At 40.3% G+C, this 16611-nt stretch overlaps 1 pseudogene; it reads left to right on the top strand.

The window, feature by feature from the left end:
* LOC102469163 (ribosome production factor 2 homolog pseudogene) overlaps positions 1-9397 on the top strand; it is a 14748-nt pseudogene extending 5351 nt beyond the window's left edge.
* Positions 9398-16611: the final 7214 nt, after the last annotated feature.

Genomic DNA, 16611 nt, shown 5'->3' with positions numbered 1-16611 from the left:
GGTAACCTACATGGGGTTCCAGCGACATAGCCATTACACTAACTGCTGGTCCCAGAAAGTAAGCCAAGACTCGAACCGTGGTCAGCCATGTGGGAGTGACCAGCACCTTAACCACCATGCCACCTGCTGGTCCTCAAAAACTTCTGGAGATGATGAAAAAGTTCCTTATTTACACTAATATGTGGTCACTAACTACATGTGGCTATAGGATACTTGAAATGTAGCTAGAAGGGACCAGCAGATGGCATCATGGTTACGTCACTGGACTCCCACATAGTCAACCAAGGTTCAAGTCCTGGACCCGGTGGCTTAAAACTCACACTGTCCACATGTGTGGGAGTGCCCAAAATCCTGAGAGGAGAATGGAGAAGGGATTGTGGTGTGGCCATTCCCTAGGGGTGATTTCTTGCTTTCTCTCTCTCCATCTCTCCAGTGAGCACACATGACCTAGAGCAAAATTCTCTCTCTAAAAAGAAAAAAAGAAAGAAATGTAGCTAGCAAAATGAGAAAATGTATGCTAATTTTTTTATTTTTTATTTTTTACTTTTCATTAACTTTAATCTAAATCACCACATGTGACTAATGGCTACCATATTGAACAAGCTCAATGGGAAACAACCAGAAGAGATCTGATCATACCTAGAGTTCATGAAACAATATTTTTAAAAACCTCTTCCTTTAAGTGCAAAATCCACATTCCCTCTAATAATTGGCATTTACAATCTTCATTGTCTAGGCTACAACACCTCTCCCCTGCCTATCTTTAGTTTAATGATAGCCTTTGATGAGCAGCAGCATGCAAATGATATCCCACAATCTAGAGAGCCTGTGCCTCTACAAAAATTGTGGTGCCTTTGGAGCCAGCAGGTGGTGTGGTGGCTAAAGTGCTGGACTCCCACCTGGCCTATCATGGTTCAAGTCCTGGACCAGGCAGCTTGCTTTCTCACTTTCCCTTTCTCTCTCCCTCTGTCTTTCTGGTAAAATTAAAAAACCAAATAGTAATAACAAATAAAATTAAATAAATGTTTAAAAATTGTGGTGACTTTAATTGCCATCAAGAATCTAAAGACTCTTTTAAGAAATTACATTTCACAAAGACCAATTATGTTACTCAGATTTTGAGAAGTAGTTTGAGACATAATGAAAATATGACTGGATTCAGTACACTGGAGAGATTTGAAAGACAGGTTACCCCACGGTACTTGTTCAGTGTTCCATACTTGGAAAAGGGAGCATGAAGGAAGCTTTCTTTAGGGTTCCTAGTTCACATCTAAAAAAAAAATTAAATGGGACTTGGGCTCATGTTTTGCAGGAGAATCACGAGTTGCACACATTCAGGAAAAACTGTCCCTGTGCTACGATCTTACCTAACTCACAATGATTTCAGGTCCCATCACCAACTCCTTCACTGGCGTTGATTCAGCCAATACCAGAGCCCAGGCCTGAGAATCATCTTACCGTCTTCCACGTGGAAGGTGCCCCTGTTATATCACAAGGCAGTAGCCTGTTTAGCTTCCCATTAGTAACATTCATCACTCCTCCAGCTTCTGGTACCAAGCATTCCTTGGCTCATAGCGGCACAACTCTACCCTCTGCCTCTATCTTCACATGACTTATTCCCTGTGTGTCATGTCTCTTACCCCTTTTTATAAGGAGACCAAGTCACATTGGGTTAAGACTTCACCCATGCCAGTATGACCTCAATTTAATTAATTACATCTGCAGTGATCCTATTTCTAAACAAAATGTGATGGATCTTTTTGAGCAACACAATTCAATACACAACAACATAAGTCCAAAAATGTATACATAGGTGCACAACTTAAACTTGAAATGAACATAACCACATAAACAATTCCCAGGGGAAAAAAAAGAGCATGACCAGCACTCCAATATCCCCTAGTGTCATTTTCCATTTGCTAGCTCCTACCAACACCAGTAGCTGTATCCTGACTTTTAAATGAATTTTTAAAAAGCTACAATTCACATATCATAAAATTCACCCTTTTAAACTATATAATTCAGTGTTTTTTAGTAAATCAGTTATTTATAACCATCTATCTAATTGCAGAACATTTTCATCACCCCCAAAATAAATATTGTATCCAATAGTATTCATTCTTACCATCCACTACCCCTCAGTTCCTGATAATCACTAATCCACTTTTTGTTGAGGTCAATTTGCCTATTCTGGACATTTATTTAACATAAATGGAATCGTGCAATATGTGGGCACTTGGGTCTGCCTTCATTAACTCTGCATGTTTCCGAGGTATGTTTATTTTGTAGCATGCATCAGTACTTTGCTGCTTTTTATGACTGAAACATATTGCATTGTATGGACATAGCACGTGTTGTTTATCCATTCCTCAAGTGATAGACCTTTGTGTTGTTTCCAATTTTTAAGCTATTATGAATAATGGTTATGTTGCTATGAACATTTGTGCATAAGTTCTTGTGTGTACCTATGTTTTCATTTCTCCTGGGTATGTACGTGTATGCTTCTATGCCCTAATCACTAAGCATAATTCAAGGCTTATAGTGGATATCAAATGATTGATGACAAGTGAAAAGCCACCCTGGCATCTGAAGAAGCTGGAGTCTTCCCTATCAGGAAGTAACTTGGACACTTGGAAGAGGATAATTCCCCTGTCCGATGCACATTGTCTCTTTCTGTTCATCCTCCATCTGATAAAATAATTATCTGTTTTTCCATACCAGTGTCAGAGCAGGAAACTGTATGCTGTCACATGTTCAGAAAGAGTCATTTGGAGTCATAAAAAAAAAAGGTCATGTGTCTAAAATGATAAAATGAAATATTTTGGAAACGGTTGATTTTGGAGGAAAAATACCAGCAGGAAACAAAGCGTATGCCTATGATCTTCCCCTGGTAAATACATCAAAGAAATACCAAGAACCCTCAAGGATCTGCTTACATACCTGAGAGCAATGACATGGAAAGAGGCAAGTTTCTAACATGCTCTCTCTCTCTCTCTTTATTATTATTATTATTTGGAGAGGTTTTTGCTATAGGATGCATGCACTCACCAGAAAGAGAAAGAGACAGAGAGACAGAAAGCAAGAAATCACCCCCCAAGGGGGATAACCATGCCGCAATCCCTTCTCCTCCATTCTCCTCTCAGGATATTGGCATGCACGCACACGCACCCGGTGTGAGTTTAAGCTACCGCGTCTGGGACTCGAACTACGGTCGACTACATGGGCGTCCAGCAATGTAGCCATTACGCCATCTACTGGTCCTCCTCTCTTTCTCTCATTTTTTAAATATTTCAAAAGGAGAGATAAATAGATTCCTTTGAGTTGATTTACAGCATAGTAGAAACAAAGAGTGATGAAATCAAGCCATGTATACCTACCCACCCAGCTAATGAAAGAGTAGTACCAAAACTTTTGGAATCTTTCTGTCTTCCTCCAATGTATTCATCATTGAGGAATTTTCTGAAAAAATTTTTTGTTATCATTTAATACACGTGTGTGTATTTATAAATAACATGTTTAGTTCTGTACTTTTTGAACTTCACGGGGGTCATTCTATTGCTTGTAGTCTTCGACCACTCACTTTCTTCAGCTCATTGTGTTTGTGAGATTGATCTGTATTGATATGTTTTGTTTCTATTTATTCATCTTCTTTACTCCATTTCATGTAAATACTACACATTTTTTGTCCTTCCTGTCAAACAAATATTACATGCATTTTTTTACTTTCATGGACAAGGTTAGTACAAATGATCTTATACATATCTCTGGAATATGCATTTTTCTAACATACACACATGCACACAATGGAACTGCTGGGTCATGAGGAATTTTGATCTCTTTTTTTTCCAAAATTATTTAATTTTACTTATTTATTAATTTTTAAAGGGTTTTCTGCCTTAGGGCATGTGTGCTTGCTGAAGAGAGAGAGAAAGACATAGTGAAAGGGAAAGTGAGAAATTGCCCCTCAGCAGTGATGGCCATGCCGCTATCCCTTCTCCTCCATTCTCCTCCTGGGATCTTAGACATGCATGCACACATGTAATTTTGAAGCCCAGTGTAATTTTGAAGCCACTGGGCCCAGGACTCAAACCGCAGTCAGCCATGTGGGAGTCAGTGACATAAATGCTATGCCATCTGCTGGTCCCTATTTTTTTTTTTTTTAATTTGCTACAGGGAACACACATTTACCAGAGAGCAAGAGAAGGAAAGACAACAAGCCACCAGGTCAGATACTCGAACCACGGTCAGCCACGTGAGAGTCCAGCGCCTTAACCTTCATGCTACCTGCTGGCCCCCAAGGTATTGCAATCTTACAAGGTAATGGTAAACTATTTTCCTAAGAGTTTGTACCACTTTGCACCATCAATGTGTTATGAGTGCTCTTTTGTTTATATCCTCACTATTGGCACTATCGCACTTCTTAATTTTGGCTTCTAACAGATGCTTTATAGATACATTATCTTCATTTTAATCCACATAGAACTCCCAAGATAGTTATTAGTGTAGCTCCATCTTGCTAGGGAGGCTAGGGCCACTGAAGAGCACATCTGAGCTTCCTGATGAATGGTATGGGAGGTGGGTGACATATCCACCGTTTCCTTTTGGCTATTGATTGGAGGCTGTTGGACAATGTATATTTGGGGTGGTAGGGTAGCAGTGTGGTGTGCTGGTGATGGTAGTGAATTCTGTAGCGACCTTGGATATCCAAGAAAGGCATTAGAGAGTAGACAGTTGCAAGTTCAGTTTGAAGTCTGATAGGAAATAGGCATTTGAGAAGCTACAGATAACTCAGCCATAACTAAAGTACTGTGTAGTTCTGTTGCTTGTCCCAAGTTTTTAACACTCGGTAATGGAGAGGGGAAATTATTTCACCAGATGGATGTCTAGTCTTCATTCCTTCGTTAAACACCTTGGTGCATGTAATTTGCAAATTTGTTTTCCCATTCCATTGCATTCAGGTACTAGTTTGTTGACGTTGGGTACAAACACCCAGATATCATGGCTTTTGATGTCATTGTGTAGAATTTCTCTCCATCTGCAGTTGCTCAGTACTTCACTGATTGCCGAAGGAGAGTTGTTTTCTCCAATGAACACTCTGAAATGCTTGTGTAGATACAATTTTGCCCATAGTTATATTACTATATTCACTCTTGAATGGAAGAACAAAAAAGTTTTTACACATATCCTGACAGGGGAAGGAGAGAGTAGCTTCTGGATTGGGTAAGATTTGGAACTGACTTCTCCCTCTTTGCAGAATTGATTGGCTCTCCAAATCTTCCTTTCTGGCATTAAACACTGTCCATTCTCCCCAACTTAACAACTCGAGAGGTTTTGTCTGTTTAACTGATTCAAGCTGCCAGCCACTAGAAAGCTTTCTTTAGGTTGACTTTTAATATCAGATTTTAGCATTTAATCCTATATTTTATTATAGAGAAAGGATAAAATAAGATTCAAAGGGTACGTTTTGGCATCCAACTGCATTGGTCAAAATTCTAGATTCACCCGCGTCATTTTCCATTCCATTTCCTTACTTTCCATACTGTTTCCAGAATAGGGGAAAAGATCTTATTTTGCACATCAAGATGTCATGGGAACTGAGTGGGTTAACACTGTATTGCACTTAGAAAACTGCCTAGCACATATTTAACACTCAATAAATGTTAACCATTTTTTAAAATTTTAATTTAATTTTTTGGGGGGAGAGAGGTTTTTGTTATAGAGCATGTGCGCTCACCACAAAGGCAGAGACAGAAAGAGAGAGGGAGAGAGAGAAAGCGAGAAATCACCCCCCACCCCGAGAGGATGGCCATGCTGCAGTCTCTTCTCCTCCATTCTCCTCTCGGGATCTTGGGCATGCACACACATGTGCACAGCGTGCGTTTAAGCCACAGGGTCTGGAACTCAAACCATGGTCGACTACACGGGAGTCCAGCGACATAGCCATTACATCAACTGCTGGTTCCCAATACTAACCATTTTTCAAATTGGCATTAATTAGAGCTTGTACTTTCTTCAGATGTCAGGATCTTTTGAGTTTACCATTTAGCAACTAGAGAGTAACTACAATATTTTTCTTAAGTTGTCTCTTAATCATTTCTTTGCATTGCTATATACTGTAACTAACTCAGGACTGAATTTGTTCTGAAGTGTCAGGACAGGCATCCTGCAAACCCCATCCTATTTCTCATCTCTTACCTATATTAACAGGAAATCTGCAGCATGAATTAGCATAGTCCTGAGTTGCCTCTTCCCTTCTCTCATGAGTCATTTAACTTAAATTACCTAGCAGTTCATGTGAGGGAAGGAACAACTGTGCCAAGCTGGCAAGCTTCCCCATACCCGTAATGCAAATGAGATAAACACGCAGGTGTTTACGTGTTCCTTAGACCCTGTTTTCCTAACCATGCTCCAGCTAACGAACAACTCTGTTTGTCCACTCTACCTTGCCTCTTGGCAGGATTTGCTTTTTTTTGTAAAGGGGAAGGTATGTCTTAGTCATTGTCCTTGGGGTTGATTTCTGTCTATTACTTCATTTTACCTCACAACAACCTGGTAAAGTATTGGGACGACTAGTTTTATACTTCCAACTCATAGTCCTATTCATTGTTGTGCTTAAAATGGTAGAGTTATTTATATTCCATACTAAAAATGGAGCCCACTTTGAAGGCTATTTAGATGAGAACTATGCAGTTCTTTTTCCTAGCACTAAGTTTTTGCATGGAGACTGGAGACCAAAAAAGCAAAACAGTAATGGCAAAAGTACACAATCAGTGCAAACCCCTCTGAGTTCAGACCTAATTTAAGGCACATGTATCTAAAAACTTGCCTTTTTTCTTTATGACGTCTTTCAAGGTCATAAAAAAATTGTTTTTATAGAGTATTTATTCTAGGGGAAATGGAGAAAAATAAAGATAGAAAACAGGCTTCCAGAGAGAGCCAGCTCTGATGGTTCAAGAGATGAACCAGCCTGATCACGGTAGGGCCAACAGAAACTGATGTTCACTCGTAAGTGTTGGGCTACCAAAGTCAGAGACACGAAAACATGGACTTTGCAGTCAGGCCTTGAGCAAGAGCTTAGCTTTTTTGTGCTTCAATTTCTCTCCTATAAAAACCAAAGACCATAATACCAAGAGTATATCTTATGAGAATGTGATAATAATGTAAAGTTGAGGAAAGCAGAGCTTTCTTAAATAACTAAATGTTAAAGTAAAGATGGATACAAAGGATTAGGCTTCACCAAAATCAAGAACTTTTATTTCATGTAAGATACTATAAGTCGTGTGAAAGGAAAGCCTGGCATAATTGTCTTTTCCAGGGATGATTATGAAAATACTTCCCATTCTCAAACCAGCAGATGGCGTAGCAGTTATGTCACTGGACTCCTACGTGGCTGACCATGGTTCAAGTCCTGGAACCAGTATCTTCAAAATCACATCAAGGGCATGTATGTGTGTGCCCAAGATCTGGAGAATGGAGAAGGGATTGTGGCATGGCCATCTCCCCTGGGGGGGTGATTTCTCATTTTCTGTCTCTCTTTCTGGTGAGTGCATATGCCCTATAGCAAAAACCTCTCCAATAATAATAATAATAATAATAAAATTAAAAATAAATAAATAAACCCAACAGGAGTCAGTCATGGGACCTGAGCCTAATCACATTAATCTTAATCTCATTAATCCTAATCCCCTTGCAAAGGCCCTCCTTTCAATACCATAGCTGGATTAAATTTTTACCCACTCCCATCACAACCACATTTCAACACGTTAACTTGGGGGCACATTCCAACCATAACATAAACCATACAGAGAAGCCCATTGTATAAGATCTAAGGCCCCCATTGCTCAGCCCGGCAGACAGCCCCAACTTGCCAGCCACAAGAGCGTGCCATCTTGGAAGCAAATCTCACTGCCATAGTTGAGTCACCTTAGCTAAGACAACGTGGTGCAGAGAAAAGTCATTCTTGTCGAGCCTTGCCCAAAATGCAGATGCACAAGCAAAGTTGATAAATGCAATTATTTTAATATACATTATTTGGGGGTCACTTGTCATGCCACAATTAATAACTAGATACTAGAAGGGGGTGCTGCTGTAACAAAAAGTAAAATTCATGATAGTGGTTTTGGGATGAGGAGAGTTGGACAGAAGCTCAACACTGCTCAGGAAGGCTAAAGAATCTTCGATATGCTGTTAGAGAAAGTTTACAAAAAGTAGGGGACGTGTTTTGGAAAGCTGGAGAAAAGGGAACTCTGACAATATTGCAACAGAAAACTTAGTAACTCTGGGTAACGATGGTTACACGGAAAACAGACAGTGATGAACTAAGCGAGCTAGCTAAGAAGGTTTATGGGCAGCGTGTGTGGGTGTCAGTTGGCTGCCGCTTGCTGTGTAATAATAACGCAGATAAGGAGAGAGATAAAATGCTAAGGAAAATGAAATTGTTCCTCATTCGCAGCCCTCCTGAGGGCAATGATGTTAAAATTAAGAGATGGCTTTGAGCAGAGATCGAATAAAGAGTATGATCATGAAAACACGGTCTTAAGGTACAACTGAGGATGAGCAGTGAAAATCCTCTAGGATCTCCTAGTAGTGGTACACAGGCTTTTTCTTTTCTTTTTTTAAAAATTATTATCATAATCTTGTTTATATTTCATTAAATTACATATACCTTTATTCTTTTTTTTCTTAACAAAACATTTATTATGAAAATGTACATGACCTGATTTTTTTTTTTTTTTGGAGAGGTTTTTGCTATAAGGCGCATGCGCTCACCAGAAAGACAGAGAGAACCAGAGAGACAGCGCGAGAAATCACCCCACGGGGGAAGTGGCCATGCCGCAATCCCTTCTCCTCCATCTTCCTCTCGGGATTTTGGGCCTGCACGCACATGCGCCTGGCATGAGTTTAAGCCATTGGGTCCAGGACTCGAACCACAGTCAACTACATGGGAATCCATGACATAGCCATTACACCAACTGCTGGTTCCCATGACCCAATTTTTCATCATAGTAAAACAGGTCCGTTGGAGAGGGGACATGGCTTTTTCTGATGAACAGCCATTATTTATACTCGGTCCAAGGCTTCTAGCATGCGTATACTGTTTCCTCATATCTCCACCCATCTAACATTATTCTCTTGCCCACTAGTTGCCCTCTCTATACATACATCTATCCCGCGATTCATAAATGGATCAAATCCATGCAATATTCCTTGGACCTGAGTGCTGCTATTTAATTTCAATGATAACTTCTTGTCCATACATTTTTTTCAACTCAGGAGGGTGAGCTTTGTCCATGGTACCTACTTGGCGGGCTCAGAGATACCTTTGAATGATATTCTCAGTCTCCTCCTCATAGGCCCTTTCAAACGGACAAAAAGCCCTCCACGGATATTAAGATGACATGTCTTAGATCCTCTCCATTAAGCAACAAGGCTTTTCAGAATCTTAGTTCACTTATAGGGAGTTCAGGCTTACTGCAAGTCTAGGCCTTACAGAGGCTTTACAAGAGCCCAGGACAGAAAACAACTTGTCTCAGAATTATTTAGAGTTTATTTTGTGCATCATGTAGCAAATTCTAAATGGGTTCATAGCAAATCGAAGTTTTTAAAAGGAATTGTAACAGCCTGGACTAAAATAGACCAAGACAGGACACACCGATGAGAGACTTTGGAACCAGCCAACATCAATGGATAGGAAAAAGGCTTCAAAAACCACCAAGCTCCCAACACAGGCTTTATTTATCAGAAGAAGGACAATACAGAAAATGGAACCAAGAGCCCAGGAGATGGAACTAAAAGCCACAGAGAATTATTCCTAGGAAGTAGAGCCGAGCTTTCGATGCGCCTAGCTAGATTTCAGACGAGTGACTGCTCTGTATTACCCATTTCCGGCCATTTTGAACAGGAAGTCTTATCACAAGAAGTCTATGACTGCCCCACTGCATGTTGGGAATGTGTGGAGCAAGCATTTAGCTAACAGGTCTTCAGAAGAGGGGATGGTGCTCAAGAGTAGTTCCCAAGGAGCTCTATTTAGACCTGGGCCAGTTTGAGACAATGAGATCCTGAAAAAGTATTGCACGGTGCAATGTTAGGAGGTCTTTGGAAGGAGAGTATATTTTGCTTGTGAGAGGGACGTGAATTGTGGCCAGAGAATGCAGTGTGGTAGATTATATTTTCCAAAAATGGCCATAGCCATATTTCTGGTTCTAACGTTCCTGCCAAATCGTTTCACTCCCTCATGCAGCGGTGTGGTCTGCTTTCCCTCTTTAATCTGGGTAGACTTGGTGACTGCCCTAAGTGATGCTGTGTGACATCTGAAGTATGAAAGTCAACTTCCACACAGATCACTCTCTCGGGACACATGCCTTTGGAACCTTAAGCCGCCATGTAAGAAGTCCAGCTCACCTTGAAGTCTGATACTAGTGAGACAAGGAGGCAAGACTGCCTTGAGTTATGGAGAGTTCCTAAGAGATCCAGCTTGTAGTCCGCAGCTGTCTGAGCTCAAATATCAGATGTGGAGGGACCAGCAGTTAGCATAATGGCTATGTCGCTGGACTCCCATGTAGTCGACTGTGGTTTGCGTCCTGGACCTGGTGGCTTAAAACTCAGACTGCGCGCATGTGCATGCGTGCCCAAGATCTCAAGAGGAGAATGGAGGAGAAGGGATTGCGGCGTGACCATCCCCCCTGGGGGGTGATTTCTTGCTTTCTATCTCTCTGTCTCTCTATCTTTCTGGTGAGTTCACGCGCCTTATTAAAAAAAAAAAAAAAACTCTCCAAAAAAAGGAAAAAAAGGGATTTCCAAATGGTCAACATGTATATGAAAAAGAGTTTAATATCATTAGTCAAGGGGGAAATGCAAGTTAAAACTGTAAGATATCATCACTCATGCCTAGGATGACACGAATTAGCCACTGATAATATCAAACACTAGTAATGACATGGAGCAATTATCTCAGAAATGGATAGTACATCTGTAAAGTGGGTTAACCATTTCGGAAAACCACTGTGCAGTGTTTCCTAACATACACTAATCCCATGCCTGTCCTGTGACACAGTAATTCCACACTGAGGTATGTATCCCAAAGATGTCCACCCAAAAAAAGACACATAATAATGGTTATAAAGAATGACTAGTTAAAATAGCCAGATTCTGGAAATAATTCAAATGCTATCATTAAGGACATGGATTTTTAAAACGTGATATATTGGGTCATTTGGAAAGTCGTGACATATTTTTGTTTTTCTATGCAAAAAGGTATCATGACTTTTTTGACAACCCAATAGTTAGACAATGGAAAACCACTTAACAATAAAAAAAAAATAAAGAACTAGGTACCAACAGATGGAGTAATGATTATGTCGCTGGACTTCCCCGTAGTCAACTGTGGTTCGAGTCCTGGACCCAACAGCTTCAACTTTCTCTGGGTGCACGTGCATGCATGCTCAATCTCTCTTTCTTGTGGGTGCACTCGTCTTATTAATAAAAAAAAAAAAAAAACTCTCCAAAAAAAGGAAAAAAAGGGATTTCCAAATGGTCAACATGTATATGAAAAAGAGTTTAATATCATTAGTCAAGGGGGAAATGCAAGTTAAAACTGTAAGATATCATCACTCATGCCTAGGATGACACGAATTAGCCACTGATAATATCAAACACTAGTAATGACATGGAGCAATTATCTCAGAAATGGATAGTACATCTGTAAAGTGGGTTAACCATTTCGGAAAACCACTGTGCAGTGTTTCCTAACATACACTAATCCCATGCCTGTCCTGTGACACAGTAATTCCACACTGAGGTATGTATCCCAAAGATGTCCACCCAAAAAAAGACACATAATAATGGTTATAAAGAATGACTAGTTAAAATAGCCAGATTCTGGAAATAATTCAAATGCTATCATTAAGGACATGGATTTTTAAAACGTGATATATTGGGTCATTTGGAAAGTCGTGACATATTTTTGTTTTTCTATGCAAAAAGGTATCATGACTTTTTTGACAACCCAATAGTTAGACAATGGAAAACCACTTAACAATAAAAAAAAAATAAAGAACTAGGTACCAACAGATGGAGTAATGATTATGTCGCTGGACTTCCCCGTAGTCAACTGTGGTTCGAGTCCTGGACCCAACAGCTTCAACTTTCTCTGGGTGTACGTGCATGCATGCTCAAAATCCCGAGAGGAGAATGGAGGAGAAGGGATTGCGGCATGGCCATCTTCTCTGGGGGGTGATTTCTCACTTTCTGTCTTTCTCTCTCTCTCTCTCTCTCTCTGGTGAGTGCACATGCCCTATAGCAAAAAAATCTCTCTAAAAAGAAAAGAAAAAAACTACTGCTACATGTGATATGTGGATAATGCTTGTAGATATCCTGTCTGATTTTCACTACATAAAGTTCAAGAACAGGAAAAAAGTCAACTAGGTGATAGAAATCAAGATAGTGTTTATTATGAGGGCGGTAATGATATTATAAAGGGAATGAGAATAAGGTTGGGAGGATGTCCTAAGTATTGGAAATGTTCTACATTGTGACCTGGGTGGTGATTACTAAGTACACACGTATATACAAATTTGTGCAGTTTTACACTGTACTATAAAGATTTATGCACTTTACTACATGTTATGCCTCAATAAAAAAATTTAAATGCACGTATCACATAAAGTAGTGCCAGGCATATAGCAAAGGTGCAGTAAATGCCTGATACCATAAACCCAGCTGCTGATAACAATTACAGGGAGTCAGAAGGGCAGAGAGGAACCACAGCCTTGTGCTTCTAGGGAGACTCAGTGCATTCCCTAAGGGTCTAGGAAGTTGTGTGAGTTGTTGAATAGGACTGGAAAAAAGGAGCACAGAAAAAAAAAGAACCTAACTTAACCATTGGGAACTGCAGGTGTGATTAAGCTCCCAGGCAAATCTGTCTTATTCTCAAGTGAACTATTAGCCATGGAGGTCCCCGGAGGGATAAACAGAGGTCTATTTTAACAACCCAGAGCTGGGTCCAAGGTGGATAAAGTCCACAATATAGGTACCTGTTAATCCAGAGCCTTCTCCAGTGTTACCCCTCCTCAGAAAACAAACAAAACTAGGGACCAGCAGGTGGCGTAACAGTTACGTCGCTAGGTCCAAGGTGGATAAAGTCCACAATATAGGTACCTGTTAATCCAGAGCCTTCTCCAGTGTTACCCCTCCTCAGAAAACAAACAAAACTAGGGACCAGCGGGTGGCATCACAGTTACGTCGCTGGACTCCCACATAGTTGACAGCAGCTTTAAATTCATGCTGGGTGCATGTTTGTGTGCCCAAAATCCTGAGAGGAGAATGGAGGAGAAGAGATTGCAGCATGGCCTTCCCCCCTGGGAGCTAACCAGAGAGATTGAAAGTGAGAAATCACCCCCCCAGGGGGGGGTTGGCCATGCTGCAGTCCCTTCTCCATTCTCCCCTCGGGATTTTGAGTACACGCACATGCAGTTGAGTACACCGTGCGTGTACTCACCTACATGGAAGTCCAGTGATATTGTCCAGGAAGAATGATCTAGATGTAAAGTTGAACCATGCTAAGATAATATACAAAGGAACAATTTATTTCCCCCACAGCTGTATCATAATAAGGCCCAAAGGAAATGGGGAGGGGTTAGTTACAATGGTTAAGATTACATGAACAGATGAAGACAAGGGTACACTGGGTACTCTGCCATCCAATACTAACCTTTACAGGGCCAGCAGATGGCATGGTGGTTAAGGTACTGGAATTCCACATGGTCGACCGTGGTTTCAGTTCTGGACTCAGCAGCTTGAAAAAACATGGTGGGCTTAAAATGCTTGATAGCCCAAAAATGCCAAGAGGAGAATGGAGGAGAGGGGATTGTGGCATGATGTGACCATCTTCCCTGGGACGGTGCTCTCTCACTTTACCTCTCGCTCTCTGTCTTTCTCCAGTGAGCACTCATGCCTCATAGCAGATCAAAAAAGAAGAAGAAGAAGGAGCATGCTCTTTAAAATGTAGTATTCAAATGTTACCAAGGAGACCTCTGGTGGTTTAGTAGTTCCTGGTTCCAGTGTCTGCAGTTACCATCAACTTTGCAGACTTGGATCACCAGCCTACCCTAAATCAGCCCCGTTGCTGTCCAATGTCGGTTATTGATGAGAAGTCCTTGGGAGCAAGGTCACCTTGACTGACAGAGAGAATACAATCGATGATGATAGGCAAGTGCTAAGCTACTGAATGTACTGTACTTGAATTAGAAAAATACGCATGATTCAAAATTGCACTTGGCAGTGTTCCACAGCGTCTGGTTAAAGGAACTTTTCAGCGTTATTCGTAGGAATGTACTAATGAGCTCCAAAAATGCATTTTTTGAGGATACTCCCAGTACTAGGCTCCCACTGACATCTGTATATGATATGATCATAGCATGCGTTTCATTTTCTAGAACGGCAGTCACTTACTTTGAGCATAAAACAACAAACAAACAAAACCTTTAAGGGACCAACTTGCAGCCTGATGGTTAAGGCTGCTGAATCACACATGGACAATAACACAGTTCAAGTCCTGGACCTGGCAGTTTGAAAAACACATGAGATGTGTGTACATGTGTGCCCAAAAATCTCAAAAGGAGGAAGAAGTAGAGGGTTGTGACATGACTGTGCCCCATGTGCAGAGCTTTCTCACTTTCACTCTCGAGAGAGACAGAATGCATGTACCCTAAGAACTTGAAGTCATGTTGGTATATACAGGAGATCTTTTCAGAATCAGATAGAGCTATGCTTGAATATTATGTTGTCAAACTGTATGTAGAAATTATTTTTACCCACAATTGTTTTTCATGATAAATTCGTGATATAGTTTTTCACCCTTAGAGTTTTTCATGATAAATTCTGTAGTTTTTCACCCCTATAGTTTTTTGTGATAAATTTTAAATGTAATAAGCTGTTTAACTTAGTAAAACAAAAGGTCTCCCAGGGGCTCCAAGAGTAACAGTAAATATGAGAGGGGGCTTCAAAAGTTCATGGAGAATCATATTGTGAAAAAACTATCATAGATTTCAAAATATTTTTACACCACAATAAACCCATACTTCAATAGCATTTTTCATGAGCTTTTCAAAGTACCTCAGATAATTACCATCAAACAAAAACTACTCCAGTCCAAGATTCAAATGAATAATTCTTAGTTTCCTTGTGTAAAAGTGTCCATTTATTATGGACACTTTTTTTAATGCTAAAAATCATAAATAAACGAAAAATTTTAAGACAAGGTATCTCTGTAAGACTTATAACTTATTAATCTAGGTTAACCTAGATACAATGGGAATCTTTGACTGTACTTTCTTCACCTCAAATAAATTGGAAGAGTTTGCAACAAAAACATGTAATTATGTACTGGAACTCAGAAAAAGACTTCGAACCTTTTCCCATTTGTATTGGAGGTCCAGCCACTTCTCTATGAAAGGTCACATATTACACTGTAAATGGGTTGGTATTTGCTGATTGGTTGTCTCTGTGTGCAGGTATGGTCAATATTTTCTGATTGGCTGTCTCCGTGGGCAGATATGGTCAGTATTTGCTGATTGGCTGTCTCTGTGTACAGATGTGGTCAGTATTTACTGAATGGCTGTCTCTGTGAGCAGATGTGGTCAATATTTGCTGATGGGCTATCTCCATGTGCAGATGTGGTTCTATCCCCACTGGTGTGAGTATTCTGAACTCCATCACTGTGTTTGGACATCTGCTTATGCAACTCAAGTTGGGCTTCTTGGGAGTCGTCCCAGTTCCTGTACTCTCTGCTTAGCCCTGGACAAATTACCGCAGATCCCCAGAGCCACATTCTCTAGTCTATCAGATAGGATGAAAGTCTGCCAGCCCTTCCATCTTATGTTCTGTACAGATCTCAGGGCTAGGCAAAAATATCATCCCCAAGGGTTTTTAGGCACTCTAAATAGATGATGTCAAAACTCCTCAAAAGAAAGATGCTGTGTCAATAGATATAAGGTACTTGTTATGATGTAACTGAAGAGTCTTATGAAATATTGCAAACAAAATAGATGCACAACTGCCTAGATAAAGCTCAAATGTTCAGCACAGCATTGTAATTGCAAAAATAATACATGTTGCATTTGGAAAAGACAAAAAAAAAGAAGGTAATAAAGATTATGCTGTAATATCTCCACACAAAGTTGAAAAAATAGCATTTAAAATTAATGTGGTGGTTGGGGTGCAGACTCTCACATGGCTGACTGCAGTTTGAGTCCCAGAACTCATGGCTTGCTTTCTCACTTCCTCTCTGTCTCTCTGTCTCTCTGTCTCTCTCTTGTGTGCGCACATTCCCTACAGTAAATTTTAAAATGATAATGAATAAAATTAAATAAATAATTTTTTCCAGAGAGATTTTCCGCTATAGAACGTGTGCACTCACCGAAAAGACACACCGCAATCCCTTCTCCTCCATTCTCCTCTTGGGATTTTAGGCACACGTGCACATGTGCACACATATCTGGAGTGAGTTTTTTTAGCCAGTTCCAGGACTTGAACTGCAGCTGACTACATGGGAGCCCAACAACATAACCATTACATCATCTGATGGTCCCAAATAAATAATTCTTTAAAAAAAGA

The sequence above is a fragment of the Tupaia chinensis genome, unplaced genomic scaffold, assembly GCF_000334495.1.
Source record: "Tupaia chinensis unplaced genomic scaffold, TupChi_1.0 Scaffold146907_1, whole genome shotgun sequence".
In the NCBI taxonomy this organism is placed as follows: domain Eukaryota; kingdom Metazoa; phylum Chordata; class Mammalia; order Scandentia; family Tupaiidae; genus Tupaia; species Tupaia belangeri.
The sequence above is the reverse complement of the archived record's forward strand: the minus strand, read 5'-3'. Positions and strand labels throughout refer to the sequence as shown.